The 11347-nt window shown below is 43.1% G+C and overlaps 1 protein-coding gene across 1 annotated transcript in view; it reads right to left on the bottom strand.

The window, feature by feature from the left end:
• Positions 1–259: 259 nt before the first annotated feature.
• FOXO3 (forkhead box O3) overlaps positions 260–11347 on the bottom strand; it is a 121556-nt gene continuing 110468 nt past the window's right edge. Inside the window, exon 3 of the mRNA XM_029943470.1 lies at positions 260–5014. The gene's annotated coding sequence lies outside the window, so the exon portion shown is untranslated. The remainder of the gene's footprint in view (positions 5015–11347) is intronic.

Here is an 11347-nt window from a genome sequence, read left to right as displayed (position 1 = left end):
GCACACCAAAATGACTATCAGCCACCATGAACAATGCCATAAATCTGCTTTTATTAAATTGTCTGGTGGTCTGTGGAGCTCGAAAGTTGGCTGGAGAAAAAGTTTGCTACATCATTCAGTTTAGAGAGGTCATGACAGAGTTTCTCAAGCTTTGGGCCTCTCCTAGCCTGTGAAGGAATTCCACAGGAAGACCTTGACATAAACGCAGTTAGCTCATGTCTGGAGTTAAAGGAATGGGGAAGAAAGAACAAAAGACTTCTTGGAGTGAGACAGAGTGTCACTGATGCTTTATTTACATGCGTCACCATCTTGTTTACAAACTAGATTACGGCTGTAAATGGAATACACAAGGCAAGATCTACAAACACCAAGAAAGTTAAGTACTGCATCTCTATTTCATTTGGAAAGGGGAAGATTCCCAAATCAAACTGGTTTTGATACTCGAGAAGAAAGGTGGTAGAGTTAATTCATGGCAACGTATGGTTAGGCAAAATCCTCAGTAAGAATGCAATATGATAGTGTTCGCTTGGAAAGAAAGAATGAGGTGCTTCAAACAAAAGTATCAGCTGCTTGACTCTTAAGTGTTTGAATATGGCCATGCACCATATTTAATCCTAGTTTGAATGGGGAATGAGCAAGAAATTGAAACAGGTTAAGACAATTTTACAGATACTGTATACAGATTTTTTTCCATTCATGCAACTTTTTTTCTTAAAAAAGTTAAACATGTGAAGCCAAAACGCACAATACATTTTTTTTAATATTAACTAATTTTCCTGGTCCTCCTTCACATCTGTTTACATTTTCCATGTACATAATGTGCTAGGACAAGTATACGAGAGAAGACTGATTGCCAGGCAATGAGATAATTTTAGAGAACTAAGTGACCCCAGACATACAGTTTTTAAAGCAGCCACACAAATAATTCTGGAGTGTGGCAGAGGCCTCAGAACCAATCATTCATCAAAGAAAAGCACACACAAATAAAACTAAAGAGGAAAATATTTCATTCATTTAAACTGCATAAAAGGTTATCCACTGAAGACTCAGATCAAATAGAATACACTCTTCAGTTACTGGGGCATCTGCGTGAACATCTTGTTTGGCAGACAAGATTTCACAAGGGCTTCACTTTACCCTCATCGTGCCCACTGCCCCCAGTCTTCAGGAGAGGCTGGCTTTTTCGTACCTCTTTGCCAGTGATTGCATTTCTACAAAAAACTTTGCTAAATTAAAAAATAGAACAGTATGCCTAATCTTTACAATGTTCCCCAACTACAGCAAGAAAAAGGAAATCAGAGAGCTATCAGGGTTTACTTCTGCTTTCAGTGAGAAAGCATAACATTTGTATTTCCTTTTGCTAGCCCATGGCATGAGCACACAAAATAGGACTGGCTGAACGGCTGCTTTACTCTTGATGGTCTTCCAAGAGATTCAAATGTTCCTTCTTTTTTAAGTGGGATCCACTGGACAAAGTCTGTCCCTACCATCTTTAACAAGATCAGAAGCCACCTGAAATGACACCCTGAGACCGGGCAGAGTTGTCCTGAGCTAGGAGTCATGAGGATCTGACCTCAGGGTGGTGAAGTGACACACGCACACAATACCTGAACTCAACACCAAACACACACACAAAGTCCACCTCCTACTACACGTGTGTGCATGATCTTCTCATTAGCAGGAAAGACAAACTTGTGAAATTTTTAGAAAACATGTGTTTCAGCAATCATTACACTGAAGGAAATGCAATAAAGGAAATCTACCTCAAGATTCATTCACAGTTAATGGGTATGCTGAACCTGGCAGTCTGTCCTCACACCAGGACAGTGAAGGCTTATGATAAAGCTCTTTTTCTGACTTTGGTAAAAGGTATCTGGTTCTGGAGACCTGAAGGGAGAACAGAACCCCAGAGTGCATGTCATGTTTTCAACATTAGTTACTCTTCTTTCTAATTTCCCATCAAAAAGTGGAGGTTCCCTCAAGCAGCTTACTTAGAGGCTGAGGACAACCTGGAACGGTTCTTACCAGGATGCAAATATTAGAGCTGCCGGGCCCCCAGAGCCTCCTGAGTATTCCACTGAGAGGCTCCAGATCAGAAAGCTTACTGGGAAGGACCCAGACACTCGGAACTCCACACGGTCGGGCCTTCCTGAAAGCAGAGTCTCAGTATAAGAGATGGAGATCTTAGGTCACATCTCTGCCCCGTCTGACCACCTGAGAACCTGGCGAGTCTCTGGGAGCCTGCCTCTGGGTGGGGCCCAGCTGGCAGTGGCCACGGCTAGCAGTGGTGCTGCTGGGATCCTGGAGAGGCCTTAACTGCTCCACTCTGGCCGGACTCCCGCCTAGAACTCATGCTGGCACTGGACTCCGACCTGATCTCAGCTCTCCACAGTGCTCTATGCGTAGATGCTATTTGCATTATTAAAAAACAAACAAGAAAATCACACAACAAATTCAAAGCACCGCTTCCCCCTCCATATTCCCGATGTGTTCAGTGGCTGCCCTGCTCTCCTGCCTCCTCTGTCCCTCCCTTAGCTGTTTTAGATTAAATTATAATCTGGTCCTAGGACATTCTGTCAGACATTCTGCCTGAAATCTAACAAACACCAAGAATAAAGGAGAATAAATGAGATGCCACATGTCTGAAAGGGATTCAACGTTTTAAAGTTGAAACATATTTGAGGATTGCTCTTCTTACTGCCAAGGTAACAATCAGGGTCTATAAAACTGCAAAGGCAAATAGATATTTTGTTAGTTTGAGTTCAGGAGAGAAATTCTCTGGGCTCTCCTGCCATAAGCCCTCTGATTCTCCTTGTCCCTGATATGCCCCTACCTTTCCGTCCCCACAGCTGCTGCGGCTGCTTCTAAACTATATCCCCACCCAGGGCAGCATCTCTTAGGAACCCAGAGAGGTAGCCTTCTTTCACGGATGCTCGACAGTTCTTTTGTATAGCAGACTACCAAGGAATCAAGAAAGCGGCTGTCATTATTATAAAGGAATACAGTAAGCAAAAGTCTGTCTCACTGATAAGCAGACCACGTGAATAGAATACATATTTTTAAAAATTATACATACTTTTAAAATGAAGATTACAAACGTGTAGCAGTTTAGAAAAGGTGATATTGCTACAAGTCTACTATAACCACAATTGCACGACAATTTACAGATTCAGTAAAAGGCAGGGTGAAATCAATAGGGCCATCACTCAAACATGACAACCCACGCGAGGCGGGAGAGACGTGTGACAATACCAAATGGAACTTTTCATTATGCTAGGAGCTGTTATCACCACCGGTATCACCCCCAGAGGAATTATAAAGCAAAGGTGCATCAAGGGGCCCCTGGCGGCTGGTGGTGGGTGCAGGGGGGCGGGTGGCACGTCTGTGTTGGTGGAAGGGAGTCGGTGCCCACTGCACGGTGCAAGCGTCAGCGAGAACTCATGCAGGGAGGTCTGTGCTGAAATACTAGCCTGTATTCCTAACGTCCATGCAGAATGTTCCATTTTTGTACTGTACATGATAAAATTTATTTATACATTTATATGCCTAATGCTTTTATGCAAAGAAAAGAGTCTTCATATATCACTTTGGAGAAGTATGCATATGCTGTGCTAATCAGAGCTTCATTACACCAGTTTCATATGTACCAAAGGTGTTCCCAACTACGCCGTCTACCAAAGAGGGCAACTAATAGCATCACACATTCCAGGTTAAACAGAAAGCACCTACCTATACAGCACCATAACTTTTTGAAAACAAAACAAAATGAAATCCATAGAAGCAGAAAAGTTGGGGGGGAGTCAAAACCTCGCTATCTTGTACTTTCATTGTGTCACTTGTACAATTACAATCTAAACATATATATATGTGTGTGTGCGCGTGTGCATGTGTGTATAAATCAGTTTGTATGCTATTGCCTCCCATTCATACACATCTAGTAGGTCATTATACACAGCAAGGCTGAAAATAATCAAGGGTGTGTATTTTAGGAAAATAGTGACTCCGGTTTGTACTTTTTGTGCATTCTTCACTGCAGGCTTAATGCTCACCCGTGAGTTCATTTCTGCTGCAAAGCAAACCAGGACTACTTTTTCTTTTCTCCTTAAAACTAAATCCTCTAGTGGTGTTTGGCAACGAGTGGGGAGCTGAGCTGACTTCTTTCTTGAAAAATATCCTAACTTCTAACCAACATACCCTCACCGTTCACGGCATTAGCTGAGGATCCTACCAGGAGACCAGGGGCCCCACTGACCTGGCAACTGCAGACCAGGTGCGGCGGTCTCGCCCCCTGACCGCCCCTCAGAACTAAAAACACGCTGGGCGGAGGGCTACACTCGGCTTATTTTGCCGTGCGGGGCTCAGTCCTGGACTGCTGTGCACAGCAAACAGCTGTGCCATTGCTCGGTGTTTAGAAAAGGATAGTTTTCTACCAAACAAAAGAAGAACGAAAATCCCCCCTCTGGTTTATGTAATTTGTTAGTTTATGGAGTTCCAAGGGCTCAAATGCTTGTGATGCCCAAAGCCAGAACAGTAATTGGTACAACATTTTCCTTCTGTTTTTAAATTTGCCAGGGGAAGGATGATTAACATTTTAACATAAAAATACTGCAAGATAATGCATGTGAAAAATTCAGAGAGTCAAAGGAAAACAAACACAAAAACAACACTTAAAACATCCCATAAACCATTGTGATATGAATACACCACAGAATCGCCAACAGGAGCTCACGGTGTGCTCTGAACAAGGGTGGGTGGTGCTGGCAGGGTGCTGTCCTTTGCTGGCAGGTGGCTCGTCACCCCGTACAAGAAAGATTTTGCATACTTTATTATATAGAGTTCTGTTCCAAGAGTAAGTGCTTCACCCGGGGTAAGGGGCCATTAACAGTCTCTGCTGGGTTAGGAAAATGGTGCGGGATTCACAAAGGTGTTAAGCTGTAAACGGTATCACTGTCCACTTGCTGAGAGCAGATTTGGCAAAGGGTTTTCTCTGTAGGTCTTGTGTCAGTTTGAGGGTCTGCAGAAGGAGAAAAGAAAACCAGAGGTGATTAAGAGCATGCAAACAGCAATCGTAGGCACCTCAGTGTCACACTTCATCAGCCTCCGGCCCCCTGCCCTCCCCTCCGAGCTAACGGTATTCAGAGCAAAGCTGTTTTGCTACACCAGGTTCAGGGGTCTGAAAACCTAGGATAAAGCATGGAGACTACTTACCTTATTTCCGGGCTTCATGATAAGATGCTCTCAGGTTGAAAAAGCCTAGAGGAAGCGAGTTCGTTCATTTTGGGAGGTTAACAAAGAAAGGTAAGTTAGGGGTGTTTCGGTAGGGCCCTTTTAAGTTAGGGAAGTCCAGGGTGCAGACGGGGTTTTACTCTAGACTTCTGGATTGAGGGGTGTCCTGGGATGTGGACCTTTCATGGTAAACCCAGAAAAGGTGGTCACCTTAAGCAGACCAGTGATGCTTTTCTGGTTCTCTCCCACTGGCTGTATGGATTCACCGGCCGTGTTTACCATCCAATACCAGGGGCAAATGAAATGGCCACTTTCCACAAAGGCTTAATCCATCTGTAGTGCTGGACAGAGACCATCTCGACTTCCCTCACTATTAAAAGAGTAAGTAATCTCTAAGAGAGCTGTCTTAGGAGTTTTTTTAATATTAAAAATCTGCAGAGAAAAAAAAATTATAACACGCACATACATATGGCCAAAAAACTCTCCCACGAAACATTCTTTTAACAGTTAACTTATTTTGCCTCCAACAATCTTTAATGGTGAGGCACAAGAGAGGTCCTCTCAGCACATGTGACTTTGTTGTCTTATCAGACTTCATGTGACCCCTGAGCCCAGAAAAGTTAAAGGATTAAAAAAAGTGTACTCACAGAGCTGTAGCTAGAGGAATTGACACAATCCATCTCAAGACCTAAGACCTTTTGTTTATGGAGACGTCACCAGTCATGGTAGGGAAAAATGGCTCTTCGGCCAAGAAATGCATAGAAAAGTGGAGTGAAGCAACAGGAATTCACTATCTTCTCATCAGAGAAGGCAAGCAAGTCACGAAATATGCATCAGTATGTTCACACATTGAAGACCTCTACTTCTCCCCTCTTTAGATGAGATATTATAGGTTCATTTGGAATTTTCACAAATGTACTTATGATTTCAGTCTCTTTTGTGGCTGGACTGGTTGGCAATCTTACCTTTCACTACCAATATCCAGAAAGATAGCAGGATATAGTATTTGTGATGTTACATACCCACGGTCACAGTTACCCTTGTCATAGCTCCAAACAGAAGTACTTAGGTTGGTTTATTAGAGGCAGTGACAAGAAAGAAGGGGATAAAGGCCCCACCCATCTCCAGGATTTAGCTTCCCTGGTGGATGGATGTTTTTGCTCTGTAAAGGTGCTAGACAATATCATCATAACAGCATAAAAAAGCTAAAAGAGGGTGCCTGGCTGGCTCAGTTGGTAGAGAATGTGACTTTTGATCTTGGGGGTGTGAGTTTGAGCCCCATGTTTGGTGTAGAGATTACTTAAAAAAAAAAAAAGCTAAAATAGATCCTAGATCTAAGGATCTGTGAGGAATTTAGCCATCTAGGGTGAGCCAGTGCTAGTCTAGCTACTCTACCTGGGACCCCGGAGGTGGGAATGGACAGGGGTACAGACAATGTTCCTTGGAAGGCTACTGTGTTTCTTCCTTCACAATAACACTTAATAAACCACAGTCTAACATCACTATGCAATTAGTCATTAGGGGCCTACAGTCCCCAGGTGCCAAGGGAGAAGGTGTAAAGCATTACCTAATTCAGACCCCATCTTGGTTCCCTCCGGTGTTAATTATTCAGCCATGGAAACCAGTGCATACTGGGAAGGTAACATACTTCATTCCCCAAGTACAGGGGCAGAGCGTGCAGCTTGCTCTCATACTGGAGCTGGGTCAGCTTAGGAGGGAAGAGGGCAGAGGGCACCTATAACCCTCAATATGGCATCGTGCTAAGCGGAACAGGGCATCAGCCCTGAAACTAGGGGCAGGAGGCCCATATGGGGCAGTCTAGAGCAACAACCCATGACAATTCCCAGTCCAAAAACACATGCCCTCATCAGAAAGCCCAGAATCTTCTGGGAACAGTTATCATGAAAAAGGCAATGCACTGATTTTTCCATTTCTGCAGAATGGGTTGGGCCCCCAGTGGCTCTAAGTCCTGATGCTCCCCGGGGGTCTCTCAGGCAATGCCTCCGGATCTGCTCAGAAAACCCTGTGCTTAGAGGAGTAGCCAGGAGAGGAGATGCCAGGTTTAGAGGCAGTTCTCATAAGGACACATGTAATAAAGAAACCCACTCCACATAAAGGTGGACATAAAGGTGACATTTCATTGCAATAGAAAGCAAACAGATTATAAAATATTTTGAAGACATAAAGAAATCAGATAAATACTGAACAGAAATACAAGCATTCTTCCACAAGAAACACCAAACCACCATTCACTGGGAAGACCTATGATTAAAAATATTCACAAAGAACACAGCTTCTTATCTGCCTTAGATGTTTAGCTGTTCTTTAGTGGCTCACTGTCTGCACATGTGTATCTGACTTCTTCCATGACCAAAAACATAGCGGGAGCACTTTAAATGAGGACACCAGCTTCCGAGCTGGGAACTTAATGATGCTTAGGTTGGGTACCAGTTTGGTGGGTTTCAATGAAGCTCCCCCATACTTACATTGTTTAAAGGAAGACGTTAAAATGAACTGAGGTTTACGTATGTTGATGCTGATTCTAAGTTTAAAAACACATCAGATTAAGCAAAACTTCTGGAAGGAAACGGAAGCACACAGCTGAAGAGAACTGCAGCTATCATTTTGCAGTTACCAGGCAATCGGCCAACTAACCATAAACATGAAAATCCTGTCCAAAAAGGAAAGAAAATGTCACCCTGTCCCATCAGTGACTTGAATAGGGAGAAGGTGCCCTCTCTCCCCGCCCTGCCCCCTGCACAGTAACTTTGAAATCAGGCTGTTGATGCAAGGAAAATGAAATGGGGAAGCCAAATGATGAGACTGGTCCTAAAAATATCTATGGATGCTGTCATCTGGTCTCTGGTGAGAGCAAGTCCCTCTATAATCTTGGCATCTGTAGGGAAGACAAGTTTCTGCCTAATTATCACTGCTACATCACATGATGTTCTAAGAAAGGGCAACGCCTCCAAAAAAACTCTACACAAAACATAACAACCCCAATCAACTTTAATCTGGAAATAAAACATAAAAGTCCCTACTGCTGTCCTCCCACAACTTAACTCCACTGTGACAAATCTGGATTTCTCAGTAGTGTTTTCATCTTTTTGGCAGAGAGGAAAAGAATAGGACCCCAATACCAAATACGACATGGAAGGAAAATGAACCAGTAGCGTGAAACTCACACACCCACAAATCCTGGAAGGTAATCTCCACTGCTTTCCTAGCTAAAACCCAAGATGTTTGGAGGAAGTTTGCCTGGAAAACACAATCAAAATGAAACACCACTTTCCCCCACTCTTTACACATAAAGATATTTTTAAGCCAAACCTGCAACCCCCAGGATGAGCTGGGGATAAAATATTGAATATTTAGAACAGAGAAGGAAATGAATCAATGTTCGCTCGATCTGACAACCTCATGTGGAGTTCAGAGAACAGGTGCGGGCTTCAGACTATGAATGTTTCCACCTGTGAGGAGGGAGCAAAGAAATGCCTGCCTGTCATCATCTCTCCTTTGTCCCCAGAGGGATCTCCAGGACACAAAATCCATCATGAGGCACAACCATCTGCCACCATCCACTGAGGCTTTTGTAGCTGGTGTCATCCCTGGAAAAACAGCATTTCTGTGTGTCTTGGGTTAGGCAGCCATGTCTCATTTTGCAGCACCAAAATGGCAGCAGATCCCTTGGAGCCCAACTTCACAGCCCAAACATGGAGCAGCTCAAGAAGACACTTCATGGACCCAAAACTCTGGTTTAATTTGGTAATTTTTCAGTATCTTCCAGGTTGGAGTGGGAGATGAAAATGACTTTTGGGAGCACCTGAAAGCCAGGCTGGTGGTCACCTGTGACAGCAGGGACCTGGCAGATTACAGTCCAGCCGTCTACCTAAGATGCTGGCCAAATCATGCCGTCCTCCAGGACTGCCAGAGAAGAGGAATTCGGAATGCAGGTCTACAAAAATACATTTTGACAAATGCTGTCAACTCGCCATTCTGGACGTTGAATAATTTGTCAGAGAAACAGAACAGGTATGGAAGTGTTGGACAGACTAGAGGCCAAATTTGTATTGTTTGAGGAGCCTCAATAAAAGAAGTCAAGTTTCTAGGAAATATGGCCTATAGGCTCTGATACTTTTTAATGGGCAAGTAAATATTTATAGAGAAGATGGGGATGATATGGGAAAGCTTAACATAAGAAGCTTTTTATGGCAAAGATGACAATGGAAAGACACTCAGTTACCCATGCTATTACCAAAAATAAGTAAAATAAAATAAAAGTTCAGTTCGTGTAAAAGCTTGACCTGTGTGAGCGCTCCTTTCTGTTCTGTGACAGTGATTCCTGGGTTCTTCAGGGTGGCAGGTGAGGCCTGTCTGTGAAGGTTGGTGAGAGTCTGCTGACAAGCCTTAGCCTCCAGGACACTTTAAAATCTGGACCTAGTGTGGACTGCCCTCCAGCCTTTATGCTGTACTGATAAACCACAGAGGAAACAGAGGAGAGAAGGAACTACAATCCTAGCATGTCACAGCTGAGGGATGAAAGCAGGGCTGACCTGTAGAGAAGCACTGACTTTCCCGTGGCTTAAATGTAGGCGTTACTGCTGGTTAATATACATTTCACTGAAGAACGCCATACCTCTGTCTTTATATTAGGCAGAGGTTATGTTAACCAAAAGTCTTGATTCATCCAGAGTCGAATATGATGATTACCATGGCAGAAATAGGATACACATTAATTTATCATCAACAGCAATGTTGTAGAGATTTCATATGTTAAGAATCTTAGATTTTCAAACCACATGACATAGCATGTAAAGTTTGTATTACATTCTTTTAAAGAATTGTTGTAAAGGCAAAAAGCCTTTAAGTGGTGTTTAGAGCTTTCTGGACTCATGGTTATGTATCCCAAAATCTTAGGTGACAGAGACCTGTGGGCTCAAGCTCCACTATCCTCACACAGGGTCTGTTTCCCACTACTGCTGATGGGAACAACCCCTCCTCACCTGATGGTCAGGTTCAGTCACACTCTACCTGGTTTGCTTTCCCCACAGGTAATCAACCCATACACCCAGTAGACCTCCAGCCACACCTTCCCTAGGATAAACTCCTAAGCCACTCACCTGGCACTTAACCAAACAGTGCTCAAATGGGTTACTCTGTTAGACCCTGAACTCCCAATGTGCTGAATTCCTCGAAAGCAGAGCAAAACCTCCAAATCAAACACTCATGGACACCTATTATTTTAACAGCAGTATCTTACACATGGTATTTGCCCTCAAGAAGTATAATATACAAAATTTTCTTGATGTCCTAAGTAGACTAGAAAGTCAAAATACAGAATAGGCACAAAATAAATGTTGGCTAAAGAAATGAATGAACATTTTCCTAGAATAGCCCTCTCTTCCCCTCTGCCAATTCAAATACTGAGCAGCCTTTAAATGCGATAAGCTCCCATGAAGCATTTTAAACCTACTTACTTTTGCACAGACTTAATCTTATTTGAATCCAGGCAGAACCTACTGGCTGTGGGACAAAACATGGAACTTTAATTTCCTTTTTCAGGGAGGATGACTTCTGATGAACTTTCTAAAAGTTGTGTTTCTTATAAGAGGAAACCACCTAATGATCAATACAAGGCATGATTTTAACATTCAACTAATTTAACAATCAACAATTTAAAAACCTAAAATTGTAGGGGTTCCTGAGTGGCTCAGTCGGTTAGGGGTCTGACTTCAGCTCAGATCATGATCTCATGGTTTGTGAGTTTGAGCCCCACATCAGGCTCTGTGCTTACAGCTCAGAGCCTGGAGCCTACTTCGGATTCTGTATCTCCCTCTCTGCCCCCTCCTCAAAAATAAATATTAAAAAAATATTTTTAATATTTACCTTCTCCCGTATTTTCTGTATATCCTACCCTACACATCCTTTATTACCAGCTGCCAAATTAACAGTCTTCCTACTCTCTCAAATTGCTATCAGTGCTTTAGTGATTCACCACTTATAAGAGGGAACTGTTGTCCAGGAAGAAATGCATAGAGCCATAAACCATGAGCTGAATGTCCCATGTTTATGTTTGCCTGTGTGACTTCACTGCATTTAGTGGCTGGGGGCAGGGATAGTT

The sequence above is a fragment of the Suricata suricatta genome, chromosome 7 (assembly GCF_006229205.1).
Source record: "Suricata suricatta isolate VVHF042 chromosome 7, meerkat_22Aug2017_6uvM2_HiC, whole genome shotgun sequence".
In the NCBI taxonomy this organism is placed as follows: Eukaryota; Metazoa; Chordata; class Mammalia; order Carnivora; family Herpestidae; genus Suricata; species Suricata suricatta.
The sequence above is the reverse complement of the archived record's forward strand: the minus strand, read 5'-3'. Positions and strand labels throughout refer to the sequence as shown.